The sequence below is a fragment of the Pleuronectes platessa genome, chromosome 23 (genome assembly GCF_947347685.1).
Source record: "Pleuronectes platessa chromosome 23, fPlePla1.1, whole genome shotgun sequence".
In the NCBI taxonomy this organism is placed as follows: Eukaryota; Metazoa; Chordata; class Actinopteri; order Pleuronectiformes; family Pleuronectidae; genus Pleuronectes; species Pleuronectes platessa.
Window position 1 is genome coordinate 6,995,595 of NC_070648.1, and position 25,495 is coordinate 7,021,089.

General features: G+C 47.1%; 1 protein-coding gene across 1 annotated transcript in view; it reads left to right on the top strand.

Annotated features, from left to right (window-relative positions):
* The first annotated feature begins 625 nt into the window (after positions 1 to 625).
* LOC128429891 (receptor-type tyrosine-protein phosphatase delta) overlaps positions 626 to 25,495 on the top strand; it is a 335,913-nt gene continuing 311,043 nt past the window's right edge. The window contains exons 1-3 of the mRNA XM_053415754.1: positions 626 to 774; positions 957 to 1,079; positions 1,203 to 1,238. The gene's annotated coding sequence lies outside the window, so the exon portion shown is untranslated. The remainder of the gene's footprint in view (positions 775 to 956; positions 1,080 to 1,202; positions 1,239 to 25,495) is intronic.

Sequence of the window (25,495 nt, forward strand, 5' to 3'; positions counted from 1 at the left end):
TTTTAATTTGTCACAGCCATGTATTAAATAATATGTATGACGGCTGCAGTCCATTTAGATGAGGTCATAACCTACATTCAGTTAAAATGAGGCATTTCTCAGGCTACATGCTATAGCCACAGTGCTCATAACTAAAAAAATACCACTGCACAATTTAACAATGCATTCATATATAGGATTTTATAGATGTTTGTCCATCATCTGGTTAAAGGTGAGTAAAAAGTTGCATATCTTGTAGATTATAATGAAGTACACATAGCCTCCAGTAAGTATTATCACATTGACATAATAATGAACCTCCATTTTTATAGAGTATCAAATTGTAGGTTACAATGGAGCTGCCATGGAACAAATAATAAATAATTATAAGTCAAACTTTATTAATGTTAATATTTTAATGATCAGAATAAGTATTGATTTGGGTCGTAATTGTTTTTTTAAGGGAGGGACGTCACCCGGTGTGAGCTGCTCCTCCTGTTGGCCACCCAGCGGCTGGAGTGAGAAGTGCAGCCCAGAGCGCAGCATCCCCATGTCTCTTCTCTCCTCCCTCCTCTCTCTCTCTCTCCCTCTCTCTCCATCCGTCGCCGGGAGCGGTGTGTGCGCGCTTGTGTTTGTGTGCGTGTGCGTCTGCGTGAGTGTGTGTGCGCACACTGGTGTGATCCGCCTGCACGCCGGGGCTGCGTTTCCCAAGAAAAAAGCTCAGCTCTCTCTCAGTTTCCCTGCGCGTCTTATTGCAGCTCTCATTGTCTTTGTCGACAGTGATAAAGAGAGCAGGTACCAACTGTCCATTCCGACTTCTTTTTTCCTCCTTTCGTTTTTTTGGTGGGGGGGAGGGGGTGGGGGGGCTGTTCGCTGCTCTGCACAGTTATGTCAACACTTTTTCGGGGGTTTGGTGACTCCAGGTTCTAACGGAATTTGTTGTGGCTGTTTTTTTTTTGGTCTCTTCTCTCTTGCAGCTTCAACCGGGGGCCTGTTTTTGGAATAAAGAAAAAAAAAAGCATTGCTGTTTTCTGACTTTGAGGGACGAAAGGAAGGGACTCCTCTGGAATTTCCTAAGGAATTTATATCGGACAGCTCCGGTAAGTGCACGAGAGAAAAAAATTATCAAATAATCCAATGCATGCAGCAATTGTAAGGATAAATAATAATTAAAAAAAAACGCATCCTTCATTTTGTCCCCATTCTTCTATTTGTAATTACAGTTACCGGGGCTTTGCATTCTACCGCCGTGGTATATAGTAAGTGCTTAGACTTTTTTTCTCCCACTCCCTGCACCTTCTAACTGTGTGCTCTGCAGCCGCAAAGCTGGCGCTGCTCTGGTTTTTGCATGTGTGGAATTAAAGTGTCGGGTCTGGTTCCCACTCCCAAGTTGTGTGTCGTGCCGCGATGTGAGTCGGTGCCCGGGGCGCAGATCTCTGCATATCTCCGAGCTGCGTTCCGGATAATGTGCCGCCCGGCGCGCACCGGTCTGCTGCTCGCCGCTCCGCTCCAGATGGTGGCGAGATATTTACATAATTTGTTTTTATCGTCATCATTTATAACACACACAGCCACGCACACACAAACACACACACACTGCGCTCACACACACCAGAGCCATCTTTGCTGCGCTGCACCCCCCACCTACCCTCTCATGGTGGATCAGGGAGGCGCAAACCGTCTCGGCAGTGTGGGATATTCTGTGCGTAATGGTTCTGGGACGTGCTGAGAAAGTTTGGTTTCACGTTGGGTCCTCTGGCTCGTGGAGGACGTTTGGGATGTTTGTTGCGCGTGCGTGCGTGCGCGTGCAGACGGTGGGGGGGCTCTGACTCACCCAGTTGACCCATTTTTTTCCCGTTATCTGACATATTTTTGACGTCGAATTGGTGATTGACATGCGTCATGCGCAATTGTGTCCCCTACAGGTCCCCCCCCCCCCCTCCCAGCCTGTTGTCTTTGGAAGTTACCACATCCCCATGCTTAAACACCCCCCCCCCCCCCCCCTCTCTGTGTTAAAGAGTATTTATCAGACCACTTCTGACAAGTGATTCATATATACAGCCAATTACCCGTGATCTGCAGTCATACCCTGCAGGCGGAAAAAAACAAAACAGTGGAGAAGCCACTAAAAGGCGAGATAATGAACTGAAAAGTTTGTGTGCTCCAGTGTTCTATAGCCGAGCCGAGGAGAAAGCAAAAATTCACAAATGAGGGGCGAGGGCAGCTCACGGTGCCGGGGAGATGCCTCTTCGCCTGGCCTGTGTGGAGTGACAGAGGGCTAAGTGAGCATGACCATGGAGGAGAGGTAATAGCATCACGGTCTGCCAGTCAGGAGGCCAGGGCGAGAGAGATAGGCCACTGTTGCATTTCAAGAGGAACCGAGTGGGAAGTGGGCAGGACAGACAGGGGGAACTGTGATAGGTGGCCACTCAGAAGTTAACATGTTTACAAGACTCAATGACACACACACACAGAAGCTATTTTGGGTTCTGGTGAGAAAAAAAATGGTGTTTCGATATCAAGCTGCTATTTGTGCTGTGAGCTGGTGATCATTTGGGTTTTTCGACGTCATTAAGGCTGGAATTAACATCCCTAATGTTGTCCATGGGTCTGTTCATCCATCCATATGTCTATCTGTCTATCTATCTATCTATCCATCTATCTATTTATGCTTGTGTTTCTGCACTGAGGAATACAGGGACACCACAGACATGAATAAAGTCTGCATCGAGGATAAAGAAGGCAAATATAATGTTGGCTGCATTCATGTGGAAATAATCAAATCCAGCAGGAAGACAAACAAAAGACAAATACACGTCGGGCCTCCTTTTCACAGCGCGGCTGCTTGAACAACACCAAAAAAAAAAAAAAAGCCAACGCGAGGAAATGTTGAAGACACGGCCGTCCTTCAGGCCAGTAATCCCCACCAGTAATGATGCTTTGGAGCACGGGAGTGGATTTGAATCGCTCGCTGTCAGGCGGTGAATTTCTCTCGCAAAGCTTTCAAGGATTAGTCCCAGGTAGGAACGCCCCCCACCCCCCCCCCCCCCCATGCAACCCTTTACTCAGCAGCCCTCTCCCATTTTATAAACCGGCAACATTTGGGGAGGGGGGGGGGGAAACTCCCTTTAGTCCTCCCGTTTGAGTGACACTCCCAAAACTGCTCTCCAGGCCTGCATCAATCACCGTTGGATGGGATTTGTGAAAGGGCCACTGGGACCCAGCAGAGGAAACGGGGCCTGCACTGGCAGCCTGATAGCCGGCGTTTCTGCCTATCTCCCCCCTCTCGTTAATTAACGCGGGGTTCGCTCTTGTGCGACTGTGTTGACGACACACCCACTTTCCCCTCCGCCCGCCTGCAGCTCCCCGGAGAGCAGGCGGGAGCGAGCTGTAATTACGCTTTATAAACTTCATCCAGGTGACATAACCGGGGCACGTTTGAGGTGGCAAGGGCCCGTCGTAGCTGCAGCTGATGACTTCCCATCTTTTTCTTGCATTGCATGTTGCTCAGAGTGTCTCACTGTAAAGAGACATGCTGGCCACTATGTGTCGTCGATCCAGATCGAAACCACATCACTACACTTCCAGTAAACGGTGACTTATGGTAAAAAGAGGCCTATAGGAATTATGGAGCAACTAGATTGACCCCTTCGCAGCAGAAGGATGAAAGCAGGACGCCTATACGGGAGAAGCAGCAGCTCCATAGTGCCGGGGTTTTCGCGGCGAGGGGGACGCCTTGATGGCGGTCCAGGACTTGGCGGGCCGAGCCGCCGGCTCCCGGGGGCCGATTCATAATGAGGATGCGCTGTCAGATAATTAGATACACCTGGCGCGGGCGTTTTCGGGAAATTTCGATTCATCCCAAAAATAAAAAAATATATCTGCGCCTGCCAGCATGAGAGCAGGAAGAGAGAAAAAACATAAATAAAAAACTATCCCGCTGTCACATTGCCGCTCCTCTCACGGTGGCAATGTTTTATTTATTTATCCGCATCTTAATGCTCTTGGATGAGGCGGGCTTCATTTTGTGCCGGCTGATGCATCGGCTGCCAAAGTTTCTCATCTCCCTTTTGCCGAGCTCGCTCATAAGGGGTGCCAGTGTCTCTCCCCCCCCTTCCCCCCCACCCTCCCTCCATGGACAGAGACTCTCTGAAAACAACTTCCCTCGCTGTGCTGCGTGAGGATCTTCATGCGGTGACGACACGAATCACGTGCATTGTCACGTGTCTGCGAATATGCGCAGGTGTGACAATGTGTGTATTCTCCTGCAAACATGTCTTAAGGTTTAGAGATTTGGAGATTTAACACTGTGCACACAAAGTGACTGAATAGCCGCAGTCACTTCGACACCCCCACACACACAACCGTGCCACTGTCAATGCATGCGGGCGCGACCCTAAATATAAATGATTTGTCCACGGGCGTTGATTAAAAAAGAAAAAACGCTGCTCCAGATGAAACCCTCTCACCTATGCCGTTTATTCATCGGCCACTCGGCTCCGGTCATAAATCCGATTGCTCGTTAATTTGCCAAACAACAACTTTTTGGCCTCTTCAGGAGACCTCGTGATATTGGGCCTGATGTGAGGGGACCCACTGCAGACCGCTCATGTTGTCCAATTAAGAGGCGTTAATGTCATTTTTATCTCCGGTCATATTTTATCTGAAAAGCTCGAGATAACGTTGACACTTAATTTGGTATCGAGTGGCCATAAAAAAAACCAAGTGATTAGAAGGATAGTTACCGCAGCAGAGTAACCACAGCTGAGTTTCTCTCTTTTGTGTCACCTGATAGATGAGCCTCCACACTGGTGCCGAGCTCCAGCAGCGGGGAGCCTTGATAAGTGTGGCAAAACAAAAACAAGTACAACAGAAATGTTTAATTAGCCACTTGGATTCGGTTCGCCTGGTCGGCACTTTCTACCGGAATGACAAGCGTGTGCAATTATCACTGAAAGAGACTAACATTTTTGAAAGAGGTGCTCCTTGAACTGTGCGATGTGCTTTTACTCGGATTTTCTTTTTTCCCCCGGCAATCCAAAATGAGCGACTGTTTCCTGGTAGCAACATTATAAAGGCATAGCCCAACAGTAAATCCTAGAAACTGATTTTGCATGTTGATATTTTAAAGGATTTTGGGACCTGAAACCTTCTGTTTTCTGTTTATGGCTCGACCAATCACGTTTGAGCAGGTTGCTCGCAGGTAAATGCATCTCTTATTTTTTTCTTTTGAGTTTATCTCCGTTCATATTCAGATAACTGTTCACAGAGATTGGCCAAAATGTTGTCAGGAACTAAAACAACAGAGTATCGTTATTTGTGTGGAGAAACGTTGGACTTGTGATCAAAGAAACTTGGGCTGTGAACACTGTACGGCACAGGGGGCGGAGTCTCGGCCTGGATATTCAATTTCTGCAAAAATATTGCCATTGCCCCAATAAACTAAATCACCATCAGACGATAACTGATGGGCTCTGATATTTGCTTCATATTATCCTGCAGAAAGGAGCACATCCAGCCCAGTGCCTCAGTATTTGCCAGTTTCACTGCATTATCCAACATTAGCTAACGCTGGTTTCACAAATTTACAACAGACCCTTTTTCTTTTGCTTTAAATATCAGGACGATAGGACAACAACAGCTGAATCTGTAGCACGAGACATCTACGGTGCAGCTTGACCCGCGTGGCCCTGCATGCCTGTGTATGCCCGGCAGCAGACATGATGTCAGTCGGATCACGTCATTCGATCCCCCCCTCGTAAATCAGACAGCCGACCAGGTTCCACGTCCTTCTGCTCGCTTCACACAACACGGTGAAAGAAACTCAGGTGCAGATAAAGGTCACAATCTGCCACGAGAGACGATCGGAGGCGTCGGCATCGTATTCAAAGCGATCTCGCAAAAAAAAAAAAAAAAATCAATTTATATTTTTACATCTACATATGTAACAGATTGCCACGGCATTTGAATAAAATATAGGCTGCTGGGTCTGCAGTCGGCCGGCTGAGTGTACTGTGCATTAGCATGGCTGGCGGGAGTGTACGTGAGCTGTATGCGTGACATGCTGCTTCGCCTCCTGCCTGGCTGTCATTACCTTGAGCCCATGACCAAGTGGCCCTAGCGTAGGCCTGTCGTCCACGCTACTCCATAACTCCCCGTTACCTAACTTCTCTCTCATGGTAGCAGGGGGGGGGGGGGGGTTCAAACTCAGGCTCAGCGACGCATGATTTGTAATTCATCTGAGCAGTAAAAGGCTGCGGCGGATGTTTCCCTCCTCCTCCTCCTCTGCTCGCCTCGCTGTTTTTGTTGTTTTGTTGCCCTAAAGAAAAGCGGCGAGTGAAGGTAGGCAAAACAAAAAGAGAGAAAGAAAGAAAGGAAAAGAAGACCGCTGCCTTCTCTCTGCTCCGACATGACAGGAGCTCACAGAGCTGATGGGTTCTGACAAAAGTCGGAGGGACGGGAGGATGGATTGTTACGGATGCGCTGACCTGAATCTGAATCACTGCCTGGACTAATAACTACGTGCGTGGACATGTGCACTATGACGGAGACACAAACTACAGCTTGAGTTCAATTAGAAGATCAATGAAACACACCAAATTGGAGTATTCTTTACCAGCGACACGTCTCTGGGGCTGCACTTCTACTTGCACACATTCCCCGACACTCGTATGTGATAGTTAGCAAAGCTTAGTTCTTCTCCTGCTGTCGTCGGGACCATCTCAGATAATGCCACGGCGCCGTTTCCAGCAAATGCCACCGTGATCTTACATCCTGACCTTCTTGTAAGCCACATGCACAGCACCAGGGTGTGGGGGGCTTGTCATACCGCCGTGGCATCCCCCCCTCCCTGCTATTGGCGCCCTGAAGGATTTCAGAGGGCACTGGTATGTTGAGTATCGGCATTAGGGTCTACTGGGACATGGCGAGGAGGAAAACAGAGAGGAATGATGCAGGCGAGCTGGAGCCAGGGTACTCTGTGCAGCTCGATGCCGCTGCTCCTAACCAACGTGAACAAGAGAAATCAATTTGGACCTACTCGGTTGCTATCCAAGGGACTTCGACCACGGGAAGGCGGAGAGCGAATCAAAGCCTTTGGAAAAAAAAAGAAGAGAGCAGCCCGAAGAGAAAAGTGAACTCGAGTGGCAGTTTGTTGTACTCGTTGTCAGATCAGCCGCCTCTGGCCTCACGCTAGCAATTCATGCTCTCCGCTTTTCCGAAGGCACGCTCATAATTCCAGTCCATTCCCATTGCAAAACTTTCTCTTAGTGTCTTTTCAGGTCAGTAATGAGAACAAAAAAAAACAACCCGCTCCTTTCAAGAACATTTCAGATGGAGTCTCGGCTTGGTTTCACCCGCGGCTGCTGCAGCCTCAGATTCAAACCACTGTGTTTATATCCGTACCTCAGAGCCTTGCAGAAGTCACTTGGAGGTCACCGCCGCCGCCGCAGACGACACTTTCGCTTCCGTCACCGCGATGGGCTCTCCGAGGTTTTTTGTTTATGCTGGAAAGAAAAGAGCAGACAAGTCGGAGCGTCAGGCGGCTGTACGCTGAATTCAAGTTGTGTCTAAAAAAGGGTTTAGTTTGAGTAAAGTCTTTGTTTGGTTTTGGAGGGAAACTCTCTGAGGTCCCGGAGCTAGAGCAAAGAAATATCAACTGTAAAAGAGTCAAACTATTGTGGTAAGATCAGTGAGACTAGTATCCACAGCGTATTATTTATTAATAGTGTGTTACAGTCAGTGAAAGTACAGTCTGACTGTAATTTCGGAAATATATGCGGTGCCACAGTAAATTTAGACATCCCCTGGATCCTGCTGCAAAACTTAAACTAAATACACCCATTTAAAATCTATGCGTGGATTCTCCGAAGATCATGGGAGAATTTACTTTGCATAACCGGTGGAGATGAGTGAGGGAGATACAGCAGGGTGGATGCGTGATGCATATTTCATTGGAATGGCGCCGAGCTCCGTGCTGTAAATACCGCGTAGGTTGGGAGTCCACCGCGTAGATTCGTGGCGGCGTGGACCCCAGAGGCCTCGCCGCCCTTTGATCACACTGAAAGAGGACACTTTGTGATCGAGCCCCACCTCGGACATTTAAATCAAACCCCCCCCGACAGGCTCAGTGGGAGCGCGGCCCTGGGAGAGGAGCTGTAATCTCCACATATCGGGGGAAAGTGGACACCCCTGGAAGTGTGCTGGAGTCTATTACATTGTACGTGTTGGAATCTTTTTATCACGCCCCCCTGATGAATATGGGTTGGCGATAGAGTAGAAGGAGAGAGAGAGAGAGAGGACTATAAAATGTGCAGTGTAACAGACCAGGAATGATTAATAAACAGGAGTCCCAGAATCAATGTGTAACCTTCCAAATAGATCCATAGTAGTGTTAAATGAATGAGGAAGAGCGACTTAAACATAGTTATGACTTAACATGAAATATTTTAATGTATTTAAGACCTTTACAAGCCTGTAAAATTCAAATTATGGACTGTAGGCTTATTAAGACCCTGCAGAATGTAGGAAACCTTAGGCCCCAGAAGTGAAGCCAAATGTTGGAGGCTGGTTGCATGATATGTCGTAAATCCTGCCTCCTCCATGTTAATGGATTGGACATTGTCAAGTCCAAATACACACTCAAAGTACGTCAGGTATATTTGGTGTTAATTAGTTATTTGATGCTGTAAAAAATGGATGAATGGCAGCTGAGAATGACTGGTGATTGGTCGAGAAACTGAAACGACGGAGACATAACGGCGTGGTTTAAAAAATAATAAATAATTGGAATTTCTCACAGCGCAATGCTGGAGGATGGTTTTCCATCTGTAGTCCTGTGTGTACAGTTAGCCCAGTCCCTCAACAGAACCCACACGTAAACACAGCACACACTCCCCCCCCCACCTCCCACTCAGCCCTGCTGTAGGTTTGGCGGGGGGTGCGCGGCAGATCCCTGGGCATCATGAGAGAATAACAATGAGGGTTTTCGGAAGGGATCAGCTCCCCAGCACCGAGCCATACTCGGTAGGGTTTGTGTAAGACCCCGGCTTCCTGAGATCTCTGCCAGACGACAAACAAATGGTACCAAGGAATGCCGGCTTGCCAAAGAGTGTGTCTGTGTGTTTGTGTGTGTGCGTGTGTACACCCACTCTCCTCTGTTCATACACAAGCCTGGTTATGTGGCGTGGCTTGTGATACCGGGTCTCATGTGTATCCATGCAAGTGGATGTGTGTTTTCACACCATTTGTTGGTGCTCCATGGTGCCGGCGCACACTTTGAAGCCACCCCCTCTCCCTCTCCCTCCTCCCCATCCCCATCCCTTTGTTTTCCCCTTCATATGTTCCAATGAAAGAAGGCTGGGATCTGTCAAAACCCATCCCTTCTTATGTCTGGCCTGTCAACTTTCTGTCTTTAAAGGTAGGATGCCATGGAGATTCACTCAGCCCTGACACCCCAGCACTTCTGGAAATGTCAAAGCAGGCAGAGGGCTGAAACACAACTTATGTGTTATCATAAGCATTTCATTGATTTCACATTGTGCGGCCTTCCCTCATGCGACACTCGCCGAATGGCAGAATCTGAGGCTCTTCAATTGAAATTAAGAATCAGGGGATCTATAGATGGTGCTTGATCTTCTTTGCACGTCAAGGAAATCTCTTGAGTCTTCGCTTTTATTCTCAGCTATTTAAAAAGATTCATTTAGCAAAAAATAGCATAACAGGCAATATCTGCCAGATAGTGCTCAGAGGTTGCAGAGTTTATTGTTTCAACTCAAATGTGCAAGTCCAGCTCGGGTTTGAACTCATTTCCACACAATTGAAATCAGCTACTGCTAAGACAGCGCCTGCTATTCCTTGCCGCCGCCTTGTGTATTTTTAGAAGTACAAGTGTCAAGATTTCACAACAGAAGGCTTCCAAGTCCACTGTTCCCATTAGCTGTGTCTGGGCTTTAGTGGTAAGAAAAAAAATATAAATAAATCAAGAGTGGGAGATACATAAATAGAAAGTTTGTCTATCATACAAATACTGAAAAGTAGAACTGGAGAATAAAGTACAGTCAATTGATTTTGGCAATATACCATATTGTAGAACATTAATGGCCGTTTCTCCACCATACATAATAAGGAGGACATATTGGATACAGTGTCCTCGGACATGCAGTACAGAACAGAGCATGCTCTCCCTTGTATTCCTGCACAGCACGGAAACAGATAACATTAGGATCCATTGAGTCGGGAGTAAGGGGGGGGAAATCGATGTAAGGTGAAAATTAAATTTGGTCCAAAGAGCCTTTAGGCAAAGTGCAATTTGAAAATACATCTTCTGTTTCCCCCTGGGCGTCTGATCGGGGCGGGAACAAGATGGACGCTGCATCTAAACATTGTGGAAAAAGGCAGAGGCATACTCCGAGGGGAAAGGGAAACACCCTCATCTCACTCCTAATGCTCCCCCCCTTTGATTGTCTAATTCGGTTAGGGGCCACGCGTCCCTTATCGGATCATATCAAAGGTCAGAGGCGTCCTGTAGACAAATCAATCTCGCCGTCTGAGGAGGCGCAGAGGAAGCATGGATTGAGGGGGAGCCGATCCATCTAGCAGGATCCGGAATGAATGCCGGAGTTGGAAAAAGAGAAGTGAGGGCAAGAAAAAAAATGATGGCATCTGCCGCTCGGAGAGAGGTGGGCGAGGGAAGGTGAGATTGAACTGTTGACTTGGGGAATGCGATGTTCTCTGACAGAGAAGAAAAAAGAGCTCACGTTATTGCTTGCATGATAACAGCGAATTCTTTGAGAGTGGACCCATCCGATCACTGCTCACCAGAATACAGGATCCTTCCACATGGCTGAATTGTGATTTTGGACCTAGAAAGTTTCACTGTTGGACTGCAGAGCGCTTGGAAGTTTTGACATTATCAGGAAAAGAAAAAGAGGAAACATGAAAGAAATGTGGCCACTAATGCCCGACCCCATTAGCTCTGGGCTCTAGGTGTGAAGATAATCCAGTGCAGCACATCTCCTCATGCATGGCTACCCCCGATTTAATTCAGTTTTCTTCATGCAATTAAAAATTGGTTTACAGTAGTTCTGCATTTGATCGCATGGCCAACTGGCGCATTCCTGTACAACCGAAAGACCATAAATCACATGATTATTAGTGGTATTATTATAATACCATTAATAAATGGTAGAGGTTTGCGGCTATCACCTCTTCAGCTTTATTTCTGTGTTTATACATTTCTATAACTCCAGAAATCTCTGCATGTCTGTATATGGAAGGCATATCTCAAGAACAGATCATCTTATTGACTTCCCACTTAGTATGTGTATTATTTGTGTATGTATTATAGTTGATTGATAAATGCAATCCTTGAAGGATAAAAAAAGAATAGAGGCAATTTGCTGTTGTCACTTTTGTCTCTAGATCAATTTTTTACTTCAGGAATCAAAGTGTAGATAATTAATCAACGACATGTTGTCAGAATAATTGATAATGAAAACCATCATTATTTAAAACCAAGGCCGACGAATTCAAATGCAGCTTCTTGGGCGCTCCATTAAAGGTCATTCATGAGAAACACTGCTGTGGTGAAATCACTATATATCATCCCTCCTCTCTTCGTCACACTGGATATTTTCTCAACAAAGTCTCCAGACCTCCCACAATGCCCATTAACAAATAATATTCATAGTCATAATTAAACCAACGATGCATAAACACACTGGTGGTGGGCAGCGGTCCTGGGCAAAGTTTATAGGTGAGTATAAATCATCCGCAGTTTAATGCCAACAAGATGTTTAATCTGGTTCCTCCGAGTGCGTAATTAGTTCAATTAGCCCCCGATGCTGCACGGAGAGGCAGAATGCAGAATGGACCCCGGTGGCCCTCTGGTCCCGGTGCATTAAAAGGAAACTGTGCATTTCCCTCCCGTGAGATTAAAACTCGCTGTGCGATAACTCACCCCCCCCCCCCCCCCTCCTCTTTTATTCTCCCTGCAGACACTCCTGCGAGGGTTCAGCGTGAGATAATGTTTGCTCAGGCAACCCTCAATGAGATTCAGCGCTCCGGTGACACCATTACTCTGAGCTCATTGCCGAGTCAGGCTGGGTGGGTCCGCCCTGCCTCCGAAAAGTCGAAGTGCAGAGGCGCCAGGAGAGAGAGAGAGAGAGAGCGAGGGAGAGAGCACCTCTCGAGACAGATTACATGTCTGTGGACAAGCGAATATGCCTGCACTCCCCCCCCCCCTCCTCTGCCTCAGACAAGCAGGTTATTATCTTTTGGTGTTTTTTTTGTTGGTATTTTCCCCCTCCACGCTCTTGCCAGTCATGTAATGCATCCAGGACAGGATGCTCGCCTGGCAGCCGGGCAGGTGGACGACAAGGCGGCTTACACGGTCTCGCTAATTACAGGCAGCCAGTGAGTCGTATCCGAAATGAAGATGACGGCCACGAGCCTGCAGGGGGAAGTCAAAGCAGCCGGGGCCTGAGCCAAAGTGTTTTAAATGGATTACACCAGTGTGTCATTGCGATTACACGCTCCTCGCAGGGGCCGCGACGAGATGAATTGTATTCCGTGGCTTTACAGCAGATCTCTTTTTCTCTCTTTTCTTTTTCTCCTCCAACGTGAATGCGTTTTTTTTTTGTCGGCGTGGTCTGAATGTGCGATTGTTTTTTTGCCTCTGAACTAGCTCACAAACTATTCATCTGCTACTCTACCTTCAGGGGACATTTCCTGTTTATCTCAGAGTGGAGCGGCCCGACAGAGAAACCATGTTCATGTGGACGTTTTCATGCTTTTAGAAATTCCATTTCAGACTGGTTTGGCTTGTTTTCTGAGGTTAACACACCTTGAGTCGTAGCGTTTTAGAACACACACATGGCGGGGGGGGGGGGGGGGGGGGGGAATTATACATGCAAATACATACACCAGCTTCCCTCAACGCTTCTATATCATGTAGGTCGAAGCATCCACTCTCTGTTAAATCCAAAGGTTTCATCTTTTCCCTCCCCTTCATGCCATCATTTGCATGTACACACAAGTCCTGCAGCAGCAGCGACGCACAACCCAACCGGCTCTTTGTGGCACGTAGATGAGAAAACGATTTGATAATACTCCTCTCCGAGTGTCCTTCAAACCGAACTTCAACTCTAGAGAAAATCTTTAGATAAGGCCTGATGTGTGTGTGTCTGAGTGTGTGAGTGTGTGAGTGTGTGTGACCGGGCGGAGAGAGTTATGAAAGCTTCAGCATCAGAGAGAGAGAGATGTCTGCCTGAGAGAAGGAGAGAGAGAGAGAGCGAGAGAGAGAGGTTAAATCTGAAGGGAAACCATTAAGTAGGGAAAGGGCAGAGGGTTAAACACAAGAGAACTCTGACCTGGCCGAGAAGAACGCATGTCTGAATGCACCAACAAACACAGACACACACACTCACACACACACTCGCAGCAAAGTTAGTCTCCTTCTAGCTCGACAACTTTGTGCAACCAACCCACTTCTTGCTTCCCGCAGCAGCAGCTCGGTGACAAGCCGTCCTAGCGCGGCTCGTTGGAGGAACACTGTTTCCAGTCAGTGTGACGTGGGCGTGCATTACATCTGGTGGCTGTGCTGGTGGAAGTAACCCCTCGCACAGGCCCAGAGGGAGAAACTGTGAAACTAGCGCTCCTGCATGGGAGCGACTGGAGACGTGCGACACATGGGTGTCAAAGTCACTCGGCGAATGGTGCCGGAATGTAAAAGAAAAATGCAGAATCTTTTTCTCCATGATAAAGAAATGCTAATCTCAAACCACATTGGCAATTATTGACACAAACACACGACTTGTCCGAGAGGCAAAAACAAGAAATCAAAGCGAAGGCAATTAGCACTAATTCTGATCCTGAGAAGTCGAGGAGCATTTTGACATTTTGGGAAACGTGCTTATTGGCATTCTTGTTATCAGGGGAGGGGATCAACATATCTCTCTTATGCGTGCAGGGTAAATATGAAGATTGGTGCACTAATAATATTCTTATATTAAAGTCATGAATTGATTGGGTGAGCTGAAATCGCCCCGAGCGTCCCTCCCCTCAGCTCTGAAGCCAGGACCCCCCCCCCCCCCCCTCTTTGAGTGCTTACAGGACTTAATGCTCTTATTGGGTTTATATCAGCGAACGCACTTGATCCCTCAAACTAATCATCACACTCGGGTCTACGCAATTTGATCTGCCTTAACAATGACCATTGTGCGCTGCTATTGAGCGCCATACAAATTACAGGCTCTGTGCCGGTGGCCAGGGGGACAATGCATTCTGCCGGCTTTATCACCTCGCGCCCTGGCCCGCCATTAATCTCGTGGACTGTATGGGATGAATTAATGCGCGGAGGGAATTTGTGAGGCCACGGATATGGATAGCATTGTCTAAGAATATATTCGAATCGGCCTCTGAATGGAATACCAGTGGACTTGAGATTAAATTGAGCTGATAAAAGTCCGCTCTAACAAGCCGCCATGATTATTGCCCTTGTCTGTCGGCCGTGCGCGGCAAAATGAAGCAGCGCTCCCGTAATCCTGCTCGTGTACAAGACGTCTGCGTGTTTGATTGAATTTCATAAGTCGAGCTGGTGCGGATTGACTGGGGAGTGATTGCCATTTCGCTTAATATGTCCTCTGTAGACGTCTGCCTCTCGGCTTCCAGCTCTTTTCTTTTTACTCCATCCTTGGATTGCGATACTCACTCATTCATGAACTACTCCACCACTGTCAAACCAATAAGGGCTCATAGTGGCATGAAGAATGTAACATCCAGTGTCTTTCTAATGCGTTACATCAGATAACACTATCGTATCCTAATTTCTCTCATAAGCTCCGAGCGCTGTAAAACATCTCAAGGCGTCCGTATCAAATCCTGAACTAAAGTTTTGTTTTTTTTCTCACTGTAATTGAAAATTATATTCTTAAACGACTTGTTAAGTGTCAACACGTTCTCCCACACCCTGGAGATCTCTCTTATGGTTCTTTAAGAGAAATCGATGTTTCGAGACAGTTTCAAACTAGCACCTCAGCGATGATGTGGACAAATCATTTGAACCTCTTGTTATCACGACGCTAGTAGAGGGACAACTTCTCGAGATTCCTGGCAGCCGCTCTGACTTCCAAGGCCGGGGAAGATGAGAAAACAAATTTGCATTCCGCTTCCAGACCGTGCCAAAGTCGTGTCGGAGAATCACAGCTAAACTTGAATATTAATAAAGTGCGGGTAATGATTCACCAGCGACACTCTGCCTTCCCTCTCTTGCACCACCCCTGCTCTCCCCTCTGTAGCTCGCTCGCACACATGACGAACGGATGGTGTGATGGCATCAGAGGGGGAAAAAAAAAGTAATATACAACATTGCCTGTTGCCCCACCGAGCCAATGAATTTTTTATAAACCGTCCTCAGAGGTTCATAAACAGCGAGAGGACGCAGAAGACAGGCAGAGCGAGGGACGCAGATGGGCTCGGGGGGGGCAAGAGGGGTCTCATTTTGGGCGATCGGGGACACCTGCTGTGGCTGAACTTAACAGGGAGGTGGCCTCGTGCTCAGCTGTAAACAAGACTCAGGCAAACACTCAGTGCTTTCCCTGCGCTCGGGAGCCGCCGACCCCGCCAATCCGTCTGGCACCCGGCGCAGTAATGACCATAAATGCCTCGGACAGGCTGCATTCAGAGAGCGGGGGGGGGGGGGGGGGGGGGGGGGAACAAGGGGCCACGGCTTCCATTAGTGGCCTATTTTTACCGGAAAGGCCAAGTGTGTCCCCCGAGTGAGACAGAACAACTCCATCCGTCCTCTGAAGTCGGACAGACAGACGCTGTAATCAAGGACTGGGATCAGTGGACACGGATGTTTCACGATGTTCATGAGACAATTATTCATCGAGAAAACTGACGGGAAATTAAAGCTTGCATCAATCATGATGGTTTTTATAAAGCTAAACTTTGGTCGATAATAACAAATGGCCTCCACCAACCAAAGCATAGAAAACTACACAAGTTATACATGTATTTTTTAAAAGAGACGTTAAGCAAGAGAAAGAAAGAAAACCAAAGTGAGAAACAGTCGTGCATGTGATTCATATCAGCTCGTGTTTCAGGTCATTTGGGAAAACGAGTCAAAACTCGGAGAATTTAATTCCGGCGACTGCCGAGACGTGTCCAGGTGGCGCCTCGCGTTCTAGGTGCTGCTACGACAGCAGGCTGCACATAATATCATTATTCAGGGATTTGCAGATTAATCTCGGTGAGGGAACGAGTTTATGGAAATCCAAACAATAATTCAGAAAGGCTTTAAATGCACACAAATGAGATAAATATATATGTGTATTCAAACCGACCAGTACAGCGACCACTGCGATTAGAACTGGCTTTTCTCAAAGTGGAGGGATTAAAGTGTGAAAGCAACTCCCATAGGAGCCCATGGGGGGCAGTGGCACAATAATATGCAGGGTGGTGGTGTGTGTGTGTGTGTGTGTGTGTGTGGGGGGGGGGGGGGGGGAATGTGTAGCAGCATGATGACGAGAGATCAATGTTGCCTCTCAGTCCCGGTGACATTCTGAGACTAATAGAGTCATTAGTGTTAATGCCACCCTGATATTAATTGAGGAGGCTGTATTTTGAAACGGTCCTGCTGCTGTCTGCTCCAGGTAAACAGTGGAGCTCCACGATCAGACGCCACCAGGTCAATGGTGGAGTGAAATTGGGAGGCTGGTGTGGAAATTGAGTCATATACAACTTGATAGAAACTTAGTTAATAATTAATAATTAGAAATTATAGGGACACCGTGTTTGTTGTGCTTTAACAGAGTTATCTTCACCACACTCCATGTAAATGTAGATTCAGCCAGTGTTTCCCACTGAATACGATCTATGGGCTATATTAATATGTATATTGTGAAACTGGGGCCGGACAATTATTATATACAGAATATTTATCGTGCCCCTACAATCCAGATATTTAATGGGGGGCACTCTCAGCTATATGTGCAGATAGAATCAGTCAGGAAGTAGTTCTCAATTTCTCTAATAGGCAAAAAACATCTTGGTCCCAGTATGAGTTTGGGATTATTTTGTAATAACTGATCCCCTTAGCAAAACCTGGGTATGAATCATATGCACCTTTCCTGTGAGGCAAAGCTCAGCAGCTTAAAGCTGTACAGGTAAGATCATGATCTGATGCTCTTGTGCTGAGTGTCGGCCAACACCACTTGACTTCTGCTCGATATCATTTAACGGCCTCCCTGGAAGTTGAAGATAAATAATGCAGCGTATACCCGCAAAACAACCGTTGGTGCCAACGTGGTCGGGGCTTTTTTTCTGCAACCCATCATGTGTGATCACATAATCATCTAGAGCACAAGATGTGGTCCAGAGGAGCGTTGGGAGGAGAGGAGGGGGAGAAAAACAGCTGGAAGGAGAACAGGCTAAGCTGCTGAGGCTGGAAAGTTTCTTCACAGCTGCTGCTGCTGCTGCTGCTGCTGCCACTGCTGCCGGCCAACAGCAACAACAAAGCCAGGAGCTGGGATTACGAAAAGAAAAAAAGTTTGTGGCACATATGAGCTGACTTCTAATGAGCGAATGCAATTTCCTGCATTCTTGAGACATGTGCTGGAAACGTTACAGGCTGAGATTGCATCATTAGCAAAGAAGTGGCAGAATCATGGCCGGTCCTGAGTGTGAGCAGCTGATGGGATTAACTGTCTGCAACATCTCAGAGTTTCCTTCCTTTGTTTTATATTATATATATATATTACATAATATACATATAGAGATAATGAACAAGAAATGAGATGCACATAAAAAGGTAGGGTAAAACTACAGCCGTTTTCAGACATGACCTCCGCGTAAAATCCGGAGAATTGGACTATACCCACAGTTTGCCTCTCATACATGCACAGCACAGCGGTAGGTGGAGCAGCCGGGTGCAGCAGACAGGGGGAGGTTTTAACATATCAATTCTGCAGCGGAGATCATGTGATCAGCTCTCATCACCACCAAAACCCTCTTCCCACCGTCTCTCTACTGGGTGGCCGGGGAATGAGGTCGGCAGATAATCCGGAGGCTCTCGCTCGGACATTTGTATTTAAAAGCAGCTCAAGAGTGTAAATAACCTTCTCTGGATCTTCATTCAGACCAACTAGGAGACACGTGGATTGTTAAGGGCCCAAGGAAGTGCAGTGTAGCCTAACCCTGACCCTAACCATTGATCTGAAGCAGCGGTTTAGAACAGACACTGCACTTGTTAGATAGAAAACAAAGATAATGAAAAATAAGGGTATCCATTAGTTTTGATGGTCTGAGCAGATGAACTCACTTCAGTCCGAACTTTCAATGAACAACCACCGCACACAAACACACCGAGCGTCCCCCGGTAGCCGGCTTGACTCCTGTATTTTCGGACAGACCATTACTTTGAGAAACTTCCCCAGCAGAGTGAGGGTGAGTGACCGCTCAGACCTGTTAGCCCCGGCTGCTCGGTGTTTCGCCGACCCGAGACAAATAGTCTCCAGTCACACCTTCCGATACGAGCCTGCCGATGGCAATGGCCGTGTTGATTCCTCAGCCCGCCGCGGCACTCACCCCCCCCCGCAGAGCCATTTTGGTAATCCCTCCCTCTAATTGCATAGGCATTCTTTGTTTTTCCCCTCCCTCCATTCTCCGCTACAAAGCTCATAACAAGGACTAAGAGGCGTTCGTTCCCTCGTTTCACTCGCTGCCTGTGAAGAGATGAAATATTCATTCAGTTGTGCCAAGAAGTCGGGAGTCAGGAGTGTGACGAGGGGCTAATGCAGAGATGAGGGCTCGTGTGTCAGCGTGCGCTTCCTGCTGCATCACAATCATGTGCACGTGTTTGATCTGAGGGCAGTAGTGTACAAGTCTGCTCACCAAAGTACCTGGGGGGGGGGGGGGGGGGATTAGGGGCAAAAGACAATAGAAGACGCACGAGGGCAGAGGACGAGCGAACAAAGACGGGACAAGAGAGAGGTTGGGATACATTTCTCAGAGTATAAATTATTCACGCGTCTCCCAGAAGAGTACAGGAGCACGTTATTAGTTGCTGTTACTGTTGTGCTCTTGTATCTTGATGTTTTTATGTTATTTTATTTGCAATATGACTCAATCTTCCTCGGACCAGTTATGTTTGTTGACCCCAAAACGAGAAATGAATGAGTCTGTAGAAACGGATCGGAGGCGAGTTGACTTTCATCGTAACGTGCGTTGCCGTTGAACTGCGGCTGTTATTTAAAAGCCTTTCAAACTGATGATGCAATGGTTATAATCTTAGTGTTTTGATCCGTGATGTCACCTGAAGGTGCCTTTAATGTTGTTAGTCTCGTCCAGTGATTGACGTGTACGCCTCTTCTCATCCCGCCCTTTGATCAGCCGCAGGTTGACGTGGTGCACCGACGTCAGCGGAGCAACAAATGCACAAACACACACATTTTTCCTCGTGATACCAACTAATCAAACATTAAATATTGCTCTATTCTTTGTGCCTTGTTTAAATATTATTCTCTCCCAGTTCTGGGCCACAGTTGCACATGGGGTTTTATTCAGACTTAAAAACTTCAGGGAAGGTAAAAGAGAATCCACTTCAAAGCCGAGCTGGAATCCGGCAGGCTTTGTGTTCTCCACCTCGTCTCTCAGGTCTGCGCCGGCAAAACACCACTTGTGTGTTTGAAGAGGGATTCTGTGCACGTGCTCACTCGAATTAAACCAATTTGGATTTGACGATTTAGGAATAAAGAGATTCATTCTGATTAGGGCCAATGAATGCCCACTTCTTCAATGTAAATAATCTAAATATAAACCAATACAAACTAAATAATGATGTCAGTGTATGTGCGCTGCTTGTTTGGGAGCTAATGAGTGTGTGAGGTGTACCCCCTCAGCAGGTTTCAGTTTCACTGGGCTTTAATAATGGCCAATCACTTCAGCGCCTGTCATCGCCTGTAAAAGCAGCGGACAGCTTCCTAATGGGCGGTAAGAAGAGCCGGGATGAAAGTGAGTCTTGTCACGAGGCACATTTACAGTGTGTAGCCGACATTACAGTCCAGCTGAGACAAGGAGATTTAACCAGTTACAGCACAGACGGAATTAAGTGGCAATTATTTTTGATGAGTGATTAATTGTTGAAGTCATTTTCTCTTTTTTTTTCTTGCAAAAGGGCAGAGCAGCCTGTAGTTGGGTTAGACACCGACAGAATTACATCGATACTTCAGAGTTCTGACTCACCTTTAATTAAATGGAGACAGATTTCAGGACCTGGGAACATCTGGGTGACACAACAGAGAGAGAGAGAGAGAGAGAGAGAGACTAAGGTGGTGGTAGAGCACCTGATAGCTGAAGAAGAACCAGCCTGACTACACAGAGAGAATCAGGGTGATGGCTGAAGTGATCACAAGTGGGGTTAGAAATCCAGTGTGAAGCATCTAGTGGAATCTATCGGCAGGAATTGTTTTTTAATGACCTTGAACTCGTCCTGCTCATCTTCATCTTTAGCCGGCCATGTTGCACCGCCATGTTTCCACAGTAGCCTGTAACAAGCTAATTGAAAACGTTGTCTTTAATTTGCTCGTTGGAGAAAGTGATAACTTGGCTTTTGGCAATGTCTTGGTCGACGCTAGTTTAGCACTTTTACTCGCATCATCAAAAATCCTTACCTAGATGCTATTTAGTGTGCAGTATAACAGTATATGGTATTTTGGGTTTGTCTGAAGTCTTACTCTGAAACCATTGGTATGTGAGTTGCACTTAAAAGACATTTTACAGTGTGCACTCTGCAAGAACTGCAGGAGTGATGGCAACAATATAACAGAGTAGAACAACACTCAGTACAACACATACCTTTGCCAAGTTCCCCACATTCGTAGATATTACTTCCCTAAATGGGCCTAGTTTATTTACATCCAATTTAGCGGCTCTCCATTATCATTTGTAACTGCAGAGGATCAATGAATTATTCTTTGTGAAAACTGTGAAAATGTTCAAGGACGCCCTGTCTTAAAAAATAAAAAATAAATTCTTTCCTGACTCCATCTGCATCCTTCCAGTAGGTTTTGTGTAAATCTGTCGAGTATTTTTTGTGTAATCCTGTGTGAGAAACAAAGTGTTACCAACAGATCTGGAAAAAGATCAAATCAAATTCACTTTATTGCCCCCCTGGGGAAATGCTTCCTGGACCACAGTGCTACAGCAGCTACAGAGCAGCACATTGTGAAACAACAAGAAACAAAACCAGTGTAAGACCAGAATAACAATGCAGAATAAAAGAGAATATTGCAACTGCCCTAAGAACAGCTTAAAAGATAAAATCATAACGTTGGATACCAAATCTGTTTAGATGTTAACTGGCAGGACCCTTGTAACTCCCATAGGAATTCGAGGGAAAGCAGTGAATATACTTTGGGACCAAAAGTTGTTGGACAATACAAACAAAGTGAAGACGTCACTTCAGGGAACTTTTACGGCCATTTTTCAACAATAAACTACTCTTCCATGAATCATGGATATAATCTGCAGATTGCCGAAAAAGTAATATGCTCCCAAAGGCCAATGATGCCTCATTTTGAGCCAAATTCAAGTTTTAGCATAATGTAAAACTCCCATCCATACGCACTGATGTGCACAGACTATTCTTCCTCAATACTTCCTGCTGCTCAGGCTTGTTCCTGATGGCATTGCACCTGCAAAGAAAATAGTCCTCTTCTGCAAGTACTGCCGTCATCTGAGCTGCACCTGAAATTGTGTGTTCACGGCTCCTGCTTATTATACACATAATGGTGGACAGTGCACAAGGGCTCGTGTCTGGAGAGCTTCTTCTGCTGAGGTAGAAGGAGCAGAGCCGAAAAACAGCTGATTCGTCCTAATCACTTGGCAAAAAGAGGAGAAAGTGGCGAAAAGAGAAGGAGGGAGGACGAAGAGAAAGAGCGAGATGGAGAGAGAGAGAGTGTAACGCACGCACACAAACACGAGTGCACTCCTTTAAAGCCGGGGTTTTCTACAAAGACTAATTAATCTCACAGTTGGGCCGCACGTACCTGTGTGTCAACATTAATGATGCTGTTATGGTAAAGTTTTTCGAGATTCCTAAAGATGAAAGACTCTCCGTGCTGAAGTCTGCATACCACCTGCCGGCAAAACATCGCTTCACAAGTTCGTCTTTTTCTCGAGTGCAACTCATTAAACTGACGAATGTTTAATGTCTGCATGTTTTTTGGGGGTGTCTTCTTGGCCCATATAGGAATCAGCACGTGCTTTCATCTCGTCCCCTTCGCTGTTCTCTCCCTTGACGTCACCCCCGCTCGGCTTTTCTTCTTCCCTCCCTAGAAGAGAGTCTGCTGAGAGAGCAACACCTTGCATGCATCAGCTATCTAATCTATCCCCCCCCCCCAGCCCCCCCGATTCATCAACACAGCGACTCACTGTTCCCATCTTAGTGTGAGCCAGGGCACACGTTTACTGCTCTACGCTCTTTCTTCAGATACGGGCCGAGTCAGAGATTTATAAGTCACGGTGTGTGTGTGTGTGTGTGTGTGTGTGGTTGTGTGTGTGTGGGGGGGGGGTGATAAATAAAAGAAAGCAGATAAATAAAAAGCAGGCCCAGGTAGTTAGTGGCGTAATGAGACAGCTGCGCCCATCAGCAATCGATGAGCTCCGGGGACAGTAATCGCTACGGCTTCCTTAACAATTTTTTTAATTGGATGTCAGTCAATGGCTCTGCTGCCGCAACCGACCCAGGCTGGCACTGTGCGCTGGTGCTGGTGCTGGTGTGAGGAAGGTGTGTAGGTATGTGTGTGTGTGTGTGTGTGTGTGTGTGAGTCTGCAGCCCTGGGCAAAGGCTGCGTGCGTAATTACATAATGTGTTCTTTTGCGTTCGTGTATATCCGCATGTGTGTATCGTACGGTGTGTGTGTGTGGCAGCACTCACCAGTCATTAGCATTGATTTTTCCAGGAGGGGCCTCTCTATGCCTGGTCTCCGTCTCTCTCTCTCTCTCTCTCTCCCCCCCCCCCACACACACACACCTCCCTCCTGCCACTGCTCTCCTGCGTGCAAATAGCTATAATTTAGCTCTCACAGCCTCGGTCACTGAGGGCCCTGCCCTCCCGCGGTGTGAAAGATGGCAGCCATCGATCGGGGCATCCGGACGCCTGCCCTGCCCCCCCCCCCGCTGAAGGATCCCTCTGTCGATGGGAATCTCAGGTAAGTTACGAGCACGTCTGCAAAGGTTCCAATTAACCGAGAGGCTCAATGCCACGACGGCAGCCGCTGCCTCCCCCCCTTTGCCCCCCCCCTCCCCCTCCCCTGTCATATTTCTCAGCGGTTGGAGCTGCTCTGCCACACGCAGCTTCTAAAGGCCTTTTTTTTTATAAATAACAGGACGGGTTGTCAAGCACTGAAGCTGTAAGAGGAAAGGCTGGTTTTCATTGTTTTGTATATGTTTGTCACGAGTGAAGTGCTCCCAGTGAGAAGTGACTTCACTCCGGGACAGGCTCTAGTTTCCATTCGTCAAAAAAGCAACACGGCTGCTGATTATGATTCACATCTGCCAGGAACTGTATAATCATGAAAACTATTGTCTGGCCCATCATGAATGAACGGGAAAGGCCTTTAGACATGATCGCCCAGGAGGAAATCGGACTCGCAACCAGTCTCACCTGGACGAGGCCCCGTTTCCTGCAGAGTCATCGGGTGGGGGGGGGGGGGGGGGGGGGAACAACGTGCGCCGGTCCCGTGCTGAGTGACATCATCGTTTGATGCCTGGACAGAATTAAATATTGAGTGACACGAGAGATTGTTGCGTTGAATCAAGTTCATTATGTCGGTGACAACCTCTGCCAATCAGCGTCAGCGCACCGCTCGCTAACCCCCCCCAGTGAGGGAGCCAATCAGAGCTTTGGGATTAACTCCGACGACGCCAACTATTTACATCACATCAGTATCGTCTCTGGGGCTTATTTGCATGTAACTGTATGCTTCTTAACGGAAAATAAATAAATAACGCGGTGGTAAGGAGACCAGGATTTATCCGGCAGAGACAACAAACAGCCGAGCAAGGAAACGGGGGGGGGGGGGGGGGGGGGGAGGAAAATAATAAAAAGCTTCACAGCTGTGTGCCGACAAAACTGAAACTCTGGCTGCTCGAGCTGCAATTAATATTCAAAGACCACGGCTCAACTGCCACCGATTATTTCGAGTGCCATTGTTTTTTTCCCCCCCTCCTTCCTTTCTCTCCCCACCACTGGAGAGGCTTAATCATCTTAACGTTGCGGGAGAAGTGGTGAGAAGCTTGACATTTTAGTTTCTGCTTCTTTTTTTTTTTTTTTTTTGTATTTCCTTCAATGTAATGGGGCCAGAGATGTTTGCAAGCCTGAGCACATCAGGACCTGATTACTCCAATTCCCCTCCATCTCCGTGCCTTATCCCCACTTCTTCCCCTCCTTCCGCTGTCGAGATAAATCCGGAGAGTCTGTCATTTTGCCAGGCAGTTGTTTTTTTGGCAGGTTCTTCTTTGCCTCCCCCTCCTGTGCGTCTCTCCTCTGCCTCCCTTCCCCGTCTCTCTCTCTCTCTCTCTCTCTCTCTCAGGCACAAAGCCCACTGGGCCCAGTGGGGGGAGATCGAGCAATCCGCGTAATGTGAGCATAATAACACCAACACAACATCTCATTCCACGTCTAATTCAGTGTAGCGGCTGGGCCACTGTGTGTGGGATGGAGAGACAATCTCCTCTGCCTTCACCGCCACAGCCCAATGGCGGAGCTTTTTCTCAATAGGTTTTTTTCATGGAGGGCAAACAGGACGTAAAGACGCAGACTTGGCATTCAAACAAGACACTCTTAATTCTGAACTGGATTCTAACGGCACCGTGTGGGGGGGTGCGTGACCCTTCATGGAGGAACGACGCCCTGAATGTTGAATCTACCTGATTTCAGTGGCGTTTTGGGTTATTGCATTATGAGGAAAAAGCCAGTGGCGTCGCAATCAAAGGCTTTTCTTTTTTTTTTTTTATAACCCTTCTCTTTCTGAGTTCCAGCCCATGGGGGTGTCGGTTTCATCAGCTATATTACAGCTCTCATTACTTCAGAAGAAGAGAAACACAGTGGCCCACATTTGAAGCCACTGTTCTCTTTATGAGCTTCTTTCGCCCTGAGCATTGATATCATCAGGCTTTTTCTCTCCCGTCAGTTTCTCGTGTAGCCGTGGCGGTTTGATGGTCGCGGCTTTACCGGAGCCGGGTCTACTATGAAGCTTTGCATTCAACAGGAGCACATGTTTGGATCTTTGTGTCCATGAATTACTCATTCGTCCCCTTAAATCACTTCCCACGTTCCCAGGATGTAACGATTAGTGGCAATAAATTATTCACAACACAAGTTTAAAAGCGTTATCCTTCCGTGGCGATTACAAGTTGCTGTCTGGTCATTTTAAGGAGTGTGCTACTCTAATAAACTATCAGCTTTAAGTAGTTATAATATCTTTAATAATTTGAACAGAGAGATTAGGAC